This window comes from Lynx rufus, unplaced genomic scaffold (genome assembly GCF_022079265.1).
Source record: "Lynx rufus isolate CCGP_SWC_20201006 ecotype Redwood Valley unplaced genomic scaffold, mLynRuf1.p SCAF_2, whole genome shotgun sequence".
Taxonomy (NCBI): Eukaryota; Metazoa; Chordata; class Mammalia; order Carnivora; family Felidae; genus Lynx; species Lynx rufus.
The window spans coordinates 39,786,831-39,805,913 of NW_025814834.1; the positions used below are offsets into that span (position 1 = coordinate 39,786,831).

General features: G+C 38.7%; 1 pseudogene; it reads right to left on the reverse strand.

Annotated features, from left to right (window-relative positions):
• Window positions 1-16,380: 16,380 nt before the first annotated feature.
• LOC124515623 (elongation factor 1-alpha 1-like) lies at window positions 16,381-18,019 on the reverse strand (annotated as a pseudogene).
• Window positions 18,020-19,083: the final 1,064 nt, after the last annotated feature.

The window sequence follows — 19,083 nt, forward strand, 5'->3', positions numbered from 1 at the left end:
AGGCTTTTATTGATTTCAACAGGTATAAAAAGAAACAAAGGGTTTAACTGTACGTCTTTCTTCTAATGAGGAAACTTGAGCCTCTAAGGGAGTCAAGACCATTGGCAAGAAATCTTCTTTGATTGGCCATCAATCAACACAGGAGTGGGTAAGGGAAAAACTCATCGCTATTCTCTTTGCTTCTTGGTTTTACCACTTGCTTGCCGTTTGACTCTGGGCAAGCTACTTAATTCCTCAACAACTTAGTTTCCTCATTTGTGACATAAAGATAATAAGAGTACCTACTCAAAGATCTGTTAAGTCACCTAACGCCATGCTGAGTCAATAAATATCAGCATTCCGCTCACCAGCTTCTGGGTTGGTGCAGAGGCGGTATCAGAAACTGAAACAGCTAGGGCCCAGTTGGTATTGCCAGTATAGACCCTTGTGGGCTTCAGCATATGAGTGGCTGTGGTGCCCCTGACTCGTTGCCTGCATACCTTTCCCTGTAGGAAATAATCTGCACTCTACTGAGTCGGCAAGATTGAAAGGAGTTGAGGTGATTAAAAGTTGTAAAGGTTTCTTGAAGTCCAAATCAAATGTCTCTGGGAACCTGGGTGGTTCAGTCAGCTGACTGTCTGAATCTTGATTTGGGCTCAGGTCATGACCTCAGGGTCAGGAGACTGAGCCCTTCCAACTTGGCCTCCATGCTCAGCATGGAGCCTGCTTAAGATTCTCTCTCTCTCCCTCTGCCCTTCTCCCCTGCTCATGTTCTCTGTCTCTCTAAAAAACAAAAAAGAAATCAAAATTCCTCAAAAAAAAAATTCATGTTGGTTCTGTGGCAGAGATGCAAGGAGATGAAGTGACACAAATCATTTGGGAATTGATTAAAGAAAAATTAATTTGTCCCTACCTGGAACTAGACTTGCACAGCTATAATTTAGGTGTAGAGAATCACGATGCTACCCATGACCAGGTCACCAAGGATGCTGCAGAAGTTATAAAGAAGTACAATGTTGGTGTCAAGTGTGTTACCATCATCCCCCTCCCCACCCCTCCCCCACCCCCCCGCCACCCCATGAGAAGAAGGTTGAGGAGTTCAAGTTGAAACAAATGTGGAAGTCACCAAATGGCACCATCTGAAATACTCTGGGCGGCACTGTCTTCAGGGAAATTATTATCTGCAAAAAGCTCCCCTGACTTGTGAGTGGATGGGTAAAACCTATCATCATAGGTCATCGTGCTTATGGGGATCAAGTAAGTCATGTTGGCATGGTTTGATTTTCCATACTCTTTTTTTCATGACCTTTGGCTGCCCAGAAGTTCTAATCTATATGTTTTATTCTTTTGGTGTCTATTCCCTTTAACAGAGGTGCAAGATTGAGAAATGTGTATGTGTATATCTGCATATTTAGGTAGAAATAAATATAGGTAAGCTTACAGATAAAAAATAAATATCAGCATTAATATTCCCTACTCTTTAAAAAATTTAAAAAAATATATTTGTTTATTTTTTAGAGAGAGAGAGAGAGAGAGAGAGAGAGAGAGGGGGAGGGGCAGAGAGCAGGGGAGACACAGAATCTGAAGTAGGCTCCGGGCTCTGAGCTGTCAGCACAGAGCCCAACGCCAGGCTTGAACTCATGAACTGTGACATCATGACCTGAGCTGAAGTCAGATGCGTAGCCAACTGAGCCACCCAGGCACCCCTAATATTCCCTACTCTTAATTTTAGCAGGAGGCAATAGTTAGGGCAAAAAGACTGGCAAAGACAAGGAAATTGTTTATTTCCTTATATTTTTGGTTGTTTACAAAGAGGCATAGGAGTGTTTAGACTGCTGATTATTTAGATTATTTTGGAAATTTTAGGGGCGCCTGGGTGGCGCAGTCGGTTAAGCGTCCGACTTCAGCCAGGTCACGATCTCGCGGTCCGTGAGTTCGAGCCCCGCGTCAGGCTCTGGGCTGATGGCTCAGAGCCTGGAGTCTGTTTCCAATTCTGTGTCTCCCTCTCTCTCTGCCCCTCCCCTGTTCATGCTCTGTCTCTCTCTGTCCCAAAAATAAAATAAAACATTGAAAAAAAAAAAAAAAAAAAGTCACTTCTCACACCCATTTCAAGGGAGAATCCGTGTATGCTCAGCTAAAGAATTATTTCCAGTCCTTAAAAAAAAAAAAAAAAAAAAAAAAGAAATTTTAGAGGGCCGTCAGGACACAAGCAGTAAGAATAAACAATTGGTTTGGGGAAAGGGGGCTTATAGATACCTATAAATCCCAATTTCCCCAGTCTTTACCAATTTATTATAAAAAACAAAGTGAAATTGACATGGCTAGCTCAGTATGTCCACTGATGGATCCACACTTTGATCCCTTGAAAAATCCCTTTCCCCTGTGGTTTTGGAAGTCCTCAGAGATGTGTCACATGGCTCACAAACAAATCTGCTTTTCAGGAGAGCTGCCAGGCATTTCTGTGTTTATTAGAGTCTTGTTTATTTCTGTAGGGCATCCCGGCCTCAAGGTGCCCACTGTAGCTCCCTCTGTAGGCCTCTGCCTTTAGGGACCTTAAAAATAGCTCAAGTTGAGGGACTGTGGTGAGCAGCAGAGAAAATAATGTCCTCTTCATTTCACCCATCCTTGTCTCCTGGTTACCCTTAAAGAAAAATTCTTCTTCATAATCCCTATTACTCCTCTGCAAAGAAAGTTATTTAAAAAGATGTTCAGAGGTCTGGGAAGTAGCTCAGCAAAAATCTTCTCCCTTTACAGCACACACACACACACACACACACACACACACACACAGAAACAAACATTCACGCATCCTTGATATTTTTCATTTGCTTAGAGCTGTAGGTCTTAAGAGACAACTTTTTGTATTTATTTAAACACAGGGCGCAAGCACTCAGACTCAAGTAAACAGTTACATTATTTATGATTCTTGGATGTCACAATTCTATTTAAGCTGTAGCACCAACATACTGATATTCTGCCTTAGAAATAATTAAGTCTGTTGGTGGTAAAATAAATTTGGGCATGCGCTATTTCATTACCCACAGAAATTCTTACTCTTGCTCAGATTTTCCCAATGTGTTAGTTATTTAGGAAGGCATCCCAGAATATAAATCTTTTTCATATTCTGTTTCATTATCAGCTCATTTTTCAGATGCCTGTGTGAGGCATAACAGTTAAGGTATGAGATATGTTGATAGTGTTAAAAAATCCGTTCCAAAATGGATGAAACTGCAAGACTGATTGCAACAGCTTTTATCTGATTGATATGGATATACAGAACGATGAACTTTACTATTATATCATTTCTCTGGAAAAAACCTAAACTGTTAACTCAAGGGGTAGAAACAAATAACTAAACAGTATCATCTGGAAGGATGTGACATCTGTGCGCATGATATCAACCTTAAAATGGTCAGAGTGTGCTCTGACCCTACAGTGATGCCACGTTCCTTTCCTTTTATGAATGGTGTATAGATATATTTGCTAGAACCTTCTAACACTAACTTCTGTAGTTAACCTCTAGACTCTGTTGGCATGATGACTTCTTTTTATATTCTTCATTTGCTTTTATTGATTCTAAAACAAGGGTCTTAAATCTTTTAGCTAAAAATAATTTTAAAATTCAGTATCTTCATTTTCCAGAAGAGGAAACTGAAGTCTAGCATGGTCACAAGCTATAATACTACATAAAATATAAAATTAATATACAAAATTCAGTTTTATTTCTACTAACTGTCAGCAATCAAAAAATGAATAAAAACCAATTCTACCTTGTATACGTGAAACAAATATTACACTGTATGTTAACTAACTGGGATTTAAATAAAAACTTAAAAAAAAAACACAATTCTACTCACAATACCATCAAAAAGAACAAAATACTTCATACTAAATTTAACAAAAGAAGTATAAGACTCATATACTGAGAAGTACACAACATAGCTGATCGAAATTAAAGAAGATCTAAATAAATAGAGGGTAATATTATGTTCATAGATTGGAAGCCTCCCTGTTGTTTAAGAAGATAGTTTTTCTGAAATTGATCTATAGAGACAACACAATCCCTATCAAATTCCAAGCATGTTTTGTTGTGTTTTTTTTTTTTTTGGTAGAAATGGACAAATTCTTCCTAAATCTTATATGAAAATGCAAAGGATATAGAATAACTAAAATGTTCTTGAAAAAGAACAAGTCTGGAAAATTTAGACTAACCAATTTAAAAACTAACCAGAAAGCTAACATAACCAAGACATAAGGATAGGGGCACCTGGGTGGCCTCAGGTTGTGATCTCACCATTCGAGCTCCGTGTCAGGTTCACTGCTGTCTCCAGAGCTGCTTCAGATCCTCTGTCCCCACCTCTCTCTGCCCCTCTGCCATTCCCACTCTCTCTCTCAAAAATAAATAAACATTAAAAAAAGATATAAAGGTAAATATAAACAATGGAACAGAATGTGGTAAAAAAAATAAGGCCATACATTTATGATCAATTGATTTTCAACAAAGGTGTCAAAGTAATTCAATGGAGAAAGTATAATCTCTGTTTAAAATTTTTCTTGAGAAAGCATAACCTTTTAAACAAATAATGGATATTTATATGAAACAACTGGATATTTATATGAAACAAAATGGACTGACACTTTCCTCTCTCACCATTAAAACAAACAAACAAATAAACAAAAAAACCCAGTTAACCTCAAAAGGATCATAGACCTAAAAGTGAAGATGGAAGCTATGAACTTCTAGAGAAAGCATAGAAGGAAATCTTTATAATTTTGGATTAGCCGAAGATTTCTTATATATGATGCCAAAAATACTATCTATTATTAAAGAAAAAAAATTGGACTTCAACAAAATTAAGGTCTTTTACTTTTCAAAAGACTCCATTACAAAAATGAAAAGATAAGCCACAGAATGAGAGAAAAAACTTGCAAATAACATACATGATAAAGAACTTGCATCCAGAGGCACCTGGGGGGGCTCAATCAGGTAAGTGCTTAACTCTTGATTTTGGCTCAGGTCATGATCTTATGGTTTGTGGGTTTGAGCCCCTCATCAGGTTCTGCACTGACAGTGTGGAGTTGGCTTGGGATTCTCTCTCCTCCTCCTCTCTCTGACTCTCCTTGCTTGCTCTTTCTTGCTCTCAAAATAAATACATAAACATTAATAAAAAATGAACTCGTATCCAGAATATATAACCAATTCCTATAATATAAGATATAGAAACAAATGACTCATTTCAAACATGGACAAAAGTTTTGAGTAGACGCCGCGTTGGAAAGGGTATATAAATGGCAAATATAGTCATTGACAAATGTAAATTTAAACACAGCAAAATACCATAATGTAGCATCTAGAATGACAATAGTAAAAAAAGACATAATACCAGTGTTGTCAAGGATGTGGAGGAACTTGAACTTTCATGTGGTGCTGGTAGGAATATAAAATGGTGTAACTAGTTTGGAAAGCAATTTGGCAATTTCTTAACAAGTTAAAAATATACTTTCTTAGAATTTGCACAAGAGAAATGGCAACATGTGTGCACAAAATCTTGTCTGTATATGTTCAGAGCTGTATTATTCATAATAGGGAAACAAAACATGGAAAAGATCTAAATGTCCATCAGGTAGTGAATGTCTAAACAAAATGTTATGTTGCCATTTTGCTGAATACTACTCAACAACTGAGCAATAAAAAAGAATGAACTATTGGGGCACCTGGGTGGCTCAGTCGGTTAAGCATCAGACTCTTGATTTTGGCTCAGGTCATGATATCACAGTTCATGTGATCAATTCCTGCATCTGGCTCTGCGCTGACAGTGCAAATCATGCTTGGGATTCTCTTTCTCCCCCTATTTCTGTCCCTCCCTCACTTGTGTTCTCTCTCTCTCTCAAAATAAATAAATAAACTTTAAAAAATTAAGAAAAAAATGAACTACTGATACATGCAGCAGTGTGGATGAACCTCAAAAACATTATGACAAGTGAAAAAAGCCATATGCAAGAACTACACAAGATTCCATTTACATGAAATTCTAGAAAAGACAAAACTATAGTTTCATAAAGCATATCAGTAGTTGTATAGGGATTGAGATTGGAGTCAGGACTGACTGCAAATGGGCACAGGGAAACTTTTTGGGATGACAGAAATTTTGTAAAACTGTACTATGGTGATGGTTGTACAACTGTACACATTTATTAAAATTCACTGGACTACAAACATAAAATTGATTAATATAATGTCACATAAATTATATCTTAACAAAACTACTGAAAACATATTTGAGAAGGAGATACACTGATCATTGGTTGACTTGTGACTTCTTAGTATTCATTTCACCATGTAATTTCTTCCCTGTGGTGTACAATCTGGGGACCTATTAAGTTACTCTCGGCTCTGCAAGCCAAGAAATAGGCAGTTAGTACTCTCTTTTGTAAGACAGAAAATTCTACTTCAAAGTCTCTGAAGGAAAAAAAAAAAGTAAGTTGCTGGCAGTATTTCAAGCCTACGTATAACCAGATTCAACTTTGGTGGTGGTGGTGGAAAGAGTGGGTGCAAGGAAAGTCTCACTGGCTGTGACTGATCACTTGGGTCCTGTGCCTTTCCTTCCAGGAATTACTGTTTCCAAGGAAATATATTCCAAACTTGATCAAGAATAAGTCATGCCACTTTTAGCAACTTCAACAGAAACTGACCCACTTTCAGTTTTCTTTCTTTGGAGGAGATGTTGAGCTGCTAGTCAGTTTTACATGCGATAGTTACGAACTGTTGGATGGGGACATCTGGATCTATAATGTAAGGAAGCAGATATGAGGTTACTGGGAAGCCAAAGGGCTGGAGTAGGGTGGACAGCCTTTGTTTTGGGCTGCTTAACATTCATTCCATCTTTTGGTACCGTTGAGTTTCTTTCTTTCAGGCACAGTCTCTTTCTGTTTTGGAAAATGGGAATGAGGTGAGCCTCTGATTCTAAACGAATCAGATGTTTTGTCCAATAAATGGGAAACTTGAGTAGATTACAGAGAAGACTCTAATTGGTTTGAACAAATCCATTCAAGAGAGGGTGCCCGCTAACTCCTGGAGTTAGATCTGGTTGTCCAACTCAGATCTGGTTGTTCAGCATTCCCATAAATTATATGAACTATTTCACGTATTTCTAATAAATCCTGTTTCGCATAAGCAAGTCGATGTAGTGCACTAACAGCCGGCCTCATTAAGATAAATCAGCAAGTCTCTTGATAGAAGTATGAACAAAAAATAGATAATTGATGAATAGGCATGTTGAAAATTCCGCTTTGATTGTTGGTTATCTACCACATTTGTGTTTGTCCTTCATGAGAGTGAGTATCTGGGCGAGGATGCACATTTATCATAGATTAGGAGTGTGAATTTGAAGATGGAAAAGGAGGACAGTGAGAACATCAGCAGGTAGTGTGAACCCTTTCTATACTCTTATTTCTCATGAGCCTAGAGAAGTGGCTTAGAAAGTGTAGTTAGAAAGAGTATGATTTACAGAACTGTGGAAGCAGAATAACATGAACTCCTTTGAAGAAGGGAAGTTAGATATGTTGGTTTGCTTTACAAGGAATCAGCTTTAATGAAAGGGGAATTTCGAGGCCAAGGAGACCTAAAAGCACTCTTTGTTGATTCAAGCGTTATGTTGTTAATTGCTTCTCTTTGATGATAAAGAAAACTATGCAAACAGAATCTGTAAGCCCTGGACCTGAACAAAAAACTCGCCTTCTCACAGATCCGGTTGAGACAACCTTTCAAGTAAAACTAAAACTTGGTTCTGCTCAACAGTAATTGGCAGATTCCTGGGATGTGTTTCCATTCATTGTCAAAAAACACCGACTCTCCTGCTCTCATACTGTTTTATCAGCCAACTAGAGTGTCAACCTTTGTGTTGTCAAAATCATGAAACATATTTGGATAATTATAAGAGGACAGAAAGCATGGCTGGCACGGAAGAGAAATGATGGCTCAGAAATTGTATGTGACTTTCTTCAGACATAACCAAACTTAAAATTAATTTAAACTACATTCTTGGTTTTACTATGTATACACATTTGGAATAAGCTTTTTAAAAAAGCCTTTTTTTTAATATTACAATTTTCCTTTGGCTCAGGACAAAAAACAAACATAGAATAAAAGTGCTTCTGATCATTTCTAAATCCAAAAGTAATTGGGAACTTTGTTCTTCTGCAATATACAACCCCGCCCCTCTGTGTCAGGGACTGGAGCTATTTGCTAATTCTCTTCCTACCAGATGAGAGGAAGTCTAGGGGGGACCCTAGAGCAGAACTCAGAGACTGGTAATAGGCCACTGTTTGTTATGTTAAAATAAAATAATTGACATATTTTTCATATAATACTTATTGAATTATCAAGTCATTTCTATTCTGTCATCACTGATGAGATTTCAGAACTGCAAGGACCAGAGGAATCTTGACGTTGAAATATTAATTTCATTTCAAAATTAAAAAAAAATTTTTTAACGTTTATTTATTTTTGAGACAGAGAGAGGCAGAGCATGAACAGGGGAGGGGCAGAGAGAGAGAGGGAGACACAGAATCCGAAACAGGCTCCAGGCTCCGAGCTGTCACCACAGAGCCCAACGCGGGGCTCGAACTCACGGACCGCGAGATCATGACCTGAGCCGAAGTCGGACGCTCAACCGACTGAGCCACCCAGGCGCCCCTGAAATAATTAATTTCATTTTAAACCACAGTCATTAGTTGCCTACTTATTATTTGAAAATGTCTAGCATATGATTATTTAGCAACATTTAAAAAATATCTGGATAGGGGTACCTGGATGGCTCAGTAAGTTAAGCGTCCGACTTTGACTCAGGTCATGATCTTACAATTCGTGGGTTTGAGCCCTGCTTCAGGCTCTGTGCTGATAGCTCTGAGCCTGGAGCCTGCCTCAGATTCTGTGTCTCCATCTTTCTCTATCCCTCCCCCCACTCACACTCTGTCTGTTTCTCAAAAGTTAATAAACATTAAAAAAATGATAAAAAAAATCTGGATAATTTAAGTAGGGTTGTATAATTATCAGTATCCCCCTTTTTTTTTTCTGCAGAGGAGAGCAGTATCAGTAACCTCTAACTACAGTACTGTTTCTAGACTAGCATACTCCAATTATAAATGAAAAGAAGCTGAAATGTTTAGGTTCCCTCCTTACAATGAAGAGGTGAATAATTCTCATATGTGTTTTATGATAAGATGTGACTCCTACTTGAGCCTGGCCATTAATCTTAAGCCAAGAGACACACCTCCAGGAAGTGTCAAATCACTGGCTCCAAATCAAATTCTATCAAATATTCCCCCATGTAATCAGCTGTCGTCCTCAGTAACAAGTAGGAGACAATGCCCTACTTTCACTTTATTTCTGCTGGAAAGCACCAGCCCCAGAGTCTGGCTAAGATTCAAGGACATAATAGGGAGTCTGGTTTGTATAAAGTAAAGAGATAAAATTCCTGCCTTGTTTCCTCCCATTCATTCCTCCCAACTTGTCCTCTAGCGTACCCTTATTCCTCTCCTAGGACAATGATGTTTGCTAGGATGCCTCACCTGAGTGTCCTGTCTCACATCATTCAGTCTTATTATCATCCTGGTGTCAGTGGGGTCGTGCAGAGGCTTCAGCTGCTTCGAGAGAGGAGTGAGTCTACAGAGGTAGCTCTTCTCTTGAGAATTCTAATTAACCTATTATCCTGAACTATCTTTCTATGTGGTTATTGGGTGTGACCATAGATGCTGATCAGCTCTTTATGTACTCGGTATAGTTCTTATTTCTTTTTTTTTAAAGGGAGGGTTACTCTCAGTTCCCTACATCTTGTATTTTCTCTTTTGTTAAAATTTCCTCTTAAACAGATAAATATATAGCCATAATTTTTGGTTAGATGTGCTTAACACATGAAACAGAACATCTCTGTATATCTGAAGAGAAATAAAAACTCATATTTTATAACTAAATATCTACCCATGTATGTGTGTTAACCAGAATCACCATTATTATTTTTTTCATTTGAGAAGAGAACAAACATTCTATGAAGTTCTCTTTACTGAAGATTGAAAATGCATGAATAATTAAGAAGGATAGGCACTATTGTTTGATGGTTTTAATGTAATATCTCTTAGATTCCTGTAACAAACTAGATAATTTGCCAAAGTCCCTTTCTGCCTCCCTCCCTCCATCCCTACCCTCCCTTTCTTTCTCTTTCTTTCTTTCTTTCTTTCTTTCTTTCTTTCTTTCTTTCTTTCTTTCTTCTTTCATTTAAATTTATTTAAATTCAAGTTAGTTAACATACAGTGTAGTATTGATTTTAGGAGTAGAACCCAGTGATTTGTTACATATAACACCCAGTGTTCATCCCAACAAGTGCCCTCTTTAATGCCCATCACCCATTTAACCCATTCCCACCCACTTCCCCTCCAGCAACCCTCAGTTTGTTTCCTGTATTTAATAGTGTCTTACGGTTTGCCTCTCTCTCTGTTTTTATCTTATTTTTCCTTCCCTTCCCCTATGTTTATCTGTTGTGTTTCTTAAATTCCACATATGAGTGAAATCATATGATATTTGTCTTTTTCTGACTGACTTATTTCAATTAGCACAACATGCTCTAGTTCCATCTACGTCCTTGCAAATGTCAAGATTTCATTCTTTTGGATCACTGAGTAATATTCCATGATATATATATATATACATATATACATATGTATACATATATGTATATATATCACTCTTCTTTATCCATTCATCAGTCGATGGACATTTGGTCTCTTTCCATAATTTGGCTATTGTTGATAGCACTGCTGCTGCTCCATAATTTGGAGTGCATGTGCCCCTTCAAATCAGCATTTTGGTATCATTTAGATAAATACTTAGCAATACAATTGCTGGGTCATGGGGCAGTTGTATTTTTAATTTTTTGAGGAAACTCCATACTGTTTTCCAGAGTGGCTGCACCAGTTTGCGTTCCCACCGACAGTGCAAAAGCGTTCCCCTTTCTCTGCATCCTTGCCGACATCTGTTGTTGTCTGAGTTGTTAATGTTAGCCATTCTAACAGGTGTGAGGTGGTATCTCATTGTGGTTTTGATTTGTATTTCCCTGATTATGAGTGATGTTGAGCATCTTTTCATGGGTCTGTTAGCCATCCGGATGTCTTCTTTGGAAAAGTGTCTATTCATGCCTCCTGCTCATTTCTTCACCGGATTATTTGTTTTTTGGGTGTAGAATTTGGTAAGTTTTTTATAAATTTTTGGTATTAACCCTATATCTGATGTGTCATTTGCAAGTATCTTCTCCCTTTCTGTTGGTTGCCTGTTAGTTTTGTTGATTGTTTCCTTTGCAGTGCAGAAGCTTTTTGACTTGATGAGGTACCAATAGTTCATTTTTGCTTTTGATTCCCTTGCTTCTGGGCACATAGACATATCAAGTGAGAAGTTGTGGCTGAGGTCAAAGAAGTTGCTGCCTGTTTCCTCCTGTAGGATTTTGATGGTTTCCTGTCTCACATGTAGGTCTTTCATCCATTTTGCATTTATTTTTGTGTATGGTTTAAGAAAGGGGTCCAGATTTACTCTTCTGCACGTTGCTGTCCAGTTTTCCCAGAAGTATTTGCTGAAGTGACTGTCTTTTTTCCATTGGATACTCCTTCCTGCTTTGTTGAATATTAGTTAGCCATACGTTTGTGGGTCCATTTCTGGGTTCTCTCTTCTGTTCCACTGATCTATGTGTCTGTTTTTTGTGCCAGTACCATACTGTCTTGATGGTTATAACTTTGTAATGCAGCTTGAAGTCTGGAATTGTTATGTCTTCAGCTCTTGTCTTCTTTTTCAACATCACTTTGGCTATTTGGGGTCTTTTGTGGTTCCATACATTTTCAGGATTGTTCTAGATCTGTGAAGAATGCTGGTATTATTTGATAGGGATTCATTAAATATCTAGATTGCTTTGGGTAGTATAGACATTTTAACAATATTTGTCCTTCTAATTCATGAGCATGAATGTTTTTCCATTTGTTTGTGTCTTCAATTTCTTTCATAAGCTTTCTATGGTTTTCAGTTTACAGATTGTTTACCTCTGGTTAGGTTTATTCCTAGGTATTTTATGGGTTTTGGTGCAAATGTAAACGGGATTGATTCCTTGATTTCTCTTTCTGCTGTTTAGTTATTGGTGTATAGAAATGCAACCAATTTCTGTATGTTGATTTTATATCCTGCAACTTTGCTGAATTCATGTATCAGTTCTACGAGTTTTTTGCTAGAGTCTTTTGGGTTTTCCATGTAGAAAACCTGTGAAGAGTGAAAGTTTGACTTCTTCCTCACCAATTTGTATGACTTTTATTTCTTTTTGTTGTGTGATTGCTGAGGCTAGGACTTCTAGTACTATGTTGAACAACAGTGGTGAGAGTGGACATCCCTGTCATGTTCCTAACCTTAGGGAGAAAACCCTCAGTTTTTTCCCCATTGAGGAGATTAGCTGTGGGTCTTTCATATATGACCTATATGATATTGAGGTATGTTCCTTCCATCCCTACTTTCTTGAGGGTTTTTATCAAGAAAGGATGCTGCATTTTGTCAAATGCTTTTTCTGCATCAATTGAGAGGATCATATGTTTCTTATCCTTTCTTTTATTAATGTGGTGTATCATGTTGATTGATTTGTGAATATTGAGTTAGCCCTGCAGCCCAGCTGTAAATCCCATTTGATCATGGCAAGTAATTCTTTTAACATTTATTTATTTTTGGGACAGAGAGAGACAGAGCATGAACGAGGGAGGGGCAGAGAGAGAGGGAGACACAGAATCGGAAGCAGGCTCCAAGCTCCGAGCCATCAGCCCAGAGCCCGAGGCGGGGCTCGAACTCACGAACCGTGAGATCGTGACCTGAGCTGAAGTCGGACGCTTAACCGACTGAGCCACCCAGGCGCCCCCAAGTAATTCTTTTAATATACTGTTGAATTCTAATTACTAGTATCTTGTTGAGAATTTTTATATCCATGCTTATCAGGGATATTGGCTTATAATGCTCCTTTTTAGTGAGGTCTTTGGCATTGGAATCACGGTAATGGTGGCTTCACAGAAAAAGTTTGGAAGCTTTCCTTCTATTTCTATTTTTTGAAACTGAGAAGAATAGATATTAACCCTTCTTTAAATGTCTGGTAGAATTCCCCTGGGAATCCATCTGGTCCAAGACCCTTGTTTGTTGGGAGATTTTTGATAACTGAATCAATTTCTTTGCTGGTTATGTGTCTGTTCAAATTTTCTATTTCTTCATGTTTCAGTTTTGATAGTGCATGAGTTTCTAGGAATTTGTCCATTTATTCTATATTGCCCAGTTTGTCGGCATATAATTTTTCATAGTATTCTCTTATAATTGTTTGTATTTCTGTGGTGTTGGTTGTGATCTCTCCTCTTTTATTCACGGTTTTATCTAGTTGGGTCCTCCCTCTTTTCTTTTTGAGAAGTCTGGCTAGGGGTTTATCAATTTGTTTATTCTTTCAAAGAATCAGCATTTAGTTTTTTGATCTTTTCCATTTTTTGTTGTTGTCATTGTTATTGTTGTTTCTATATCATTTATTTCTGCTCCAATCTCTATTATATCTGTTCTTCTGATGGCTTTAGGCTTTATTTGTTGCTCCTTTTCTAGCTCCTTTAGTTGTAAGCTGTATATTTGGGACCTTTCTTCCTTCTTGAGATAGGTTTGAATTGCAATTACTTTCCTCTTAGGACTGCCTTTGCTGCATCCCAAAGGTTTTTGACTGTTGTGTTTTCATTTTCATTTGCTTCCACGTATTTTTATATTTCTTCTTTAATTTACTGTTTAACCCATTCTTTCTTTAGTAGGATGTTCTTAACCTCCATGTATTTGAGGGATTTCCAAAATTTTTCTTGTGGTTGATTTCAAGTTTCATAGTATTGTGATCTGAAAGTATTCATCTTTGGTAGGTGTTGGGGCTGATTTGTGTTCCAGTGTGTGATCTGTTCTGGAGAATGATCCATGTACACTGGAGAAGAATGTCTATTCTGCTGCTTTAGGATGAAATGTTCTAAATATATCTGTTAAGTCCATCTGGTCTAGTGTGCCATTCAAAACCATTGTTTCCTTGTTGATTTTCTGCTTAGATGATCTGTCCATTGTTGTAGTGGGGTATTAAAGTCTCCTACCATTATGGTATTATTATCAATGAGTTTCTTTATGTTTGTTATTAATTGATTTATACATTTGGGTTCTTACAATTGTGGGGGCATAGATATTTACAATTGTTAGATCTTCCTGGTGGATAGATCCCTTAAATATGATAGAATGCCCTTCATCTCTTGTTACAGTCTTTGTTTTAAAATCTGCTTTGTCTGATATAAGTACAGCTACTCTGGCTTTCTTTTGACATCCATTAGCATGATAGATGGTTCTCCATCCCCTCACTTTCAATCTGAAGGTGCCTTTAGGTCTAAAATGAGTCTCTTGTAGGCAGCATATAAATGGATCTTGTTATTTTTTTTTACCCATTTTGATAGCCTATGTCTTTTGATGGGAGAATTCAGTTCATATACATTCAGAGTGATTATTGAAAGATATGAATTTAGTGCCATTGTGTTACTCATAGAGTTGGTGTTTCTGGTGATGTTCTCTGATCCTTTGTAATCTTTCTTGCTTTGGTCTTCTTTTTTCCCTCCACTCAGAGAATCTCCCTTAAAATTTCTTGCAGGGCTAGTTTAGTGGTCATGAACTCCTTTAGTTTTTGTCTGTTTGGGAAAGTCTTTTTCTCTCCTTCTATTCTGAATGACAGCCTTTGTGGACAAAGAATTCTTGGCTGCATATTTTCCCACTCAGCACATTGAATATTTCTTGCCACTCCCTTCTGGCCAAGTTTCAGTGGACAGGTCTGCTGCTAACCTCATGTGTCTACCCTTGTAGGTTAAGGGCTCTTTGTCCCTGGCTGCTCTCAGAATTCTCTTTATCTTTGTATTTTGCAAGGTTCACTATGATATGTCATGGTGTTAACCTGTTTTTGTTGATTTTGAGGGGAGTTCTCTGTGCCTCTTGGACTTGAATTGCTGTTTCCTTCCCCAGATTACAGAAATTCTCAGCTATAATTTGTTCAAATAAACCTTCTGCCCCTTTTTCCCATTCTTCTTCTTCTGGGACTCCTATGATATGGATATTGTTTCATTTCATGGAATCGCCACCTTTTCTTTTTTTTTTTTTTAATATTTTTTTTAGGTTATCTCTACACTCGACATGGTGCTCAAACTCACAGCCCCAAATTCAAAAGTTGTGTGCTCTACTGACTGAGCCAGCTGGGTGCCCCCCCTTCACCTTTATAATGACACAAAAAAGATGCTGTTATGTTTCGCTTTTAAACAAGAAATCACGTAAGATCCCAGCACTGCTGCAAAGAAGGTTTCAGTATAATTTTATCAGACTAATTTACTTTAAGGTTTTTTGGTGGCCTGAGGTTTCACAAAGGGAAACATAAAGTGCATACTTTTCTATATGTTATTAAAAGACATTTGAGAAGCTGACAGCATAAAACAGGTCAAGAGATAACAGGAGGACAAAAAATAAGTGGAAAAACGCTATAGGGAAAAGAAAGAGATAGGCAGGAACTTGCATGCTATTTTCAGTGACTATTTTGGTCTCAAAGATGATTACATTTCTTTAATAGGGGCTTCATAGGTCTTACTGAGTTCAGGACAGGACAATTTATTCTAATGAGCAAGAAAGAAAAAAAGCATAAAAATAACTGTTATTCAATCATTTGGGAGAGAAGGCCATATTTTCAGCTTCTCCATTTCTTGACGGACTGTTATACATCAGATTTAATACATCAACTTGAGAATTGTAGTTATCTAAATCATTTTCATCTCTTGGCACATGGCATTTTGTTCTCTCCTCCTAAGTTTCTTGCTCTAATTCTTTTTTTTAAAATGCTTATTTATTTATTTTGAGACAGAGAGAGAGAGAGAGAGAGAGAATGTGCACATGAGTGAGGTAGGGGCAGAGAGAGAGGGAGATAGAGAATCCCTATTCTCCTTTCCAGGGTATATAGGTGGGTCAGTTGGTTAAGCGTCAGACTCTTGATTTTGGCTCAGGTCATGATCTCACAGTTTGTGAGTTTGAGCCCGGCATAGAGCTCTGTGCTAACAGTGCAGAACCTACTTGGGATCCTCTCCCTCCCTGTCTCTTTGCCTCTTCCCTACTCCTGCTCTCTCTCTTTCTCTTTCAGAATAAATACACTTCAAAAAATTTCTCCTTTTTTTTCCTAAAGGTTTTATGATACATTGTTATCATTAACCAGTCTTTTACATCACACTTAAATGGCCAGTTAATACAAACAGTTCTGGGACTGTCCTTCCACCACTCATTAAAACTGGGGTTGCAAGTATTACGGATAATATTCATTTAGCCCTCTGATCTTTCTGGGCAGATTTGGTGACCTTGCCAGCTCCAGCTGCCTTCTTGTCCACTGTTTTGTTGGCACCCATAAGTAACCATATGTCTCATGTCAAGAAGAGCAAAACGGGCCAGGGGAGGATAGTCAAAGAAGCTCTCAACACGCATAGGCTTGCCAGGAACCATATCAATGATTGCAGCACCACCACATTTCAAGAACTTGGGATCACCTTCCAGCTGTTTTCCAGAATGACAATCAGTCTTCTCCTTCAGCTCAGTGAACCTGCAGGCAATGTGAGCTGTGTGTGACCGTTCAGCACAGGTGCATATCCAGCACTGATTTGGCTTGGATGGGTCAGGATAATCACCTGTGTTGTGAGGCCAGGTGCTTCTACTGGTGGGTCATTTTTGCTGTCACCAGCCACATTGCCACAATGAATGTCTTTGGCAGGTATGTTTTTGACATTGAAGCCCACATTGTCCCCAGGAAGAGCCTTACTCAAAGCTTCATGGTGCATTTCAACAGACTTTATGTTAGTTGTAACAGTGACTGGACCAAAGGTGACCACCATGCCAGATTTAAGAACACCAGTCTCCACTTGACCCACAGGGACAGTACCAATATCACCAGTTTTGTAGACATTCTGGAGAGGCAGATGCAAGGCCTTGTCATTTGGGTGAGTTGGTGGCAGAATACAATCCAGAGCTTCAAGCAGTGTGGTTCCACTTGCATTGCCATCTTTACTAGTGACTTTCCATCCCTTGAACGAAGGCATGTTAGCACTTGGCTCGCGCTAAGTTGGAATGTTGTCACCGTTCCAACCAGAAACTGGCACAGATTCTACTGTGTAGGGGTTGTAGCTGATTTTCTTCATGTAAATGCTTACTTTCTTTTTTTAAAAAATCTTTTAATTATTTAGTTTTGAGAGAGAGACAGAGACAGAGACAGAGAGAGGGAGGGGCAGAGAGAGAGGGAGACACAGTCTGAAGCAGGTTCCAGGCTCTGAGCTGTCAGCACAGAGCCCGAAGTGGGGCTCAAACTCATGAACCATGACATCATGACCTGAGTCAAAGTCAGACGCTTAACCGACAGAGATACCCAGGCGCCCCACTTTCTTAATGATTTCCTTATATATTTTCTGGCTGTGAGGTGGCTCAGTGGAATCCATTTTGTTAACACCAAAGTAAGTTGTTTTACATCCAGTGTGTAAGCGGGGCCCCAACACGGCCCCATCATGGGCTCACAGTCTGCCCATTCTTGAGATGCATGCTTCCAATTCACCAACACCAGCAGCAACAGTCAGAACAGCACAATCAGCCTGGGATGTGCCTGTGATAATGTTTTTGATAAAGTCTACGTGTCCTCCAGCATCAGTGATGGTCACATAATACTTGCTGGTCTTGAACTTCCACAGGGAGGTATCAGTGGTGATACCATGTTCCCGTTCAGCTTTCAGTTTACCCAACACCTAGCATACTTGAAGAAGCCCTCGGCCATCTCAGCAGCCTCTTCAAATTTTTTGATAGTTCCCCCTTTTTCTTGATCCCACCACATTTATAGATCAGATGACCAGAAGTGGTAGACTTGCCCAAATCTAAATGCCCAATGACGGCAATGTTGATATGAGTCTTTTCCTTTCCCATTTTGGTTTGGGTTTAGTGGTGGTTTTCATGACACCTGTGTTGTGGCAAACCCATTGCAAAAAAGCACTCTAATTATTTTTAAGCTTCCCACCTTCCCTTCTCTACGTGTTGACTTCGGTTTTGGGATGACTTGAGATAAGTCTGAAGCCACTTTATGTTTAACTTTCACGAGAATCTGGCACTGAGTTTAACCTTTCTATATATTTGGAAGAACCTTCCAAGTATCATCATAGGAGAAGACCTCATGCCTCCTATGCCCCCTTGCTTCCCATTTCTCCCTCACTTAATTGCTAATGCCTGACATTTTATTCTTTGGATTTCCTTCATTTGATATTAAAGTGCAGACACTCCTGGGAAGATCCAGTCACTCATACTTTATTGTGAAGGAGGCACAGGGGCTAGACTTTGATAAGGAGGCAGAGATTAACAAGAGAGCTCTGGGGATTGGTGCAGCTGTGATTGCCATAGTGATGGTAAAACAACTACTAAATGCACAGTCGGCTGTGCTGCTCACCTGCTCTGCAGACATGGAGTCACTTCACTCACCTGAATATCAGTGATCATGTGTAAAACATGGAGTAATAACGCTCGCCCGGTTTACCAAACAAGGTGACAGTGTATGTGTAATAAAAGACTTGCAAACTGTGAAGCGCTATGCAAGGTAAAGATATTAAAGGGCACAACTAAAGGGGAAAGGTAACATCTGTCTATGTCACAACGAAGGTGGGTCCTGGTGCCACTTTATAATCACATTCAGAGTTCTGACTATTAAAATGAACAGGATTCATAAATTGCCTTTGGTATATCATTGTGTTAAAGCCAACCATTGTTCTTTTCTCTTTGCTTTTCTTCTTCAGGCCAGTCCATCCATCTAGGGAAGCTGAGAGAGGAGGGCTACCAAAGCAGAAGTCATCCTTCGCCTTAAAGGTGTGTCTTTGCCCAGAACCTGAGTGTTCGACAAGAGAATTCTTTGGGTTTGTGGGAAGCAGTAATTCTTCCAGAACAGGCTTCTTTGAGGTCAGATGAGGACTAGAGTTGGTAAAATAATAGAGCAAAATGGAGGG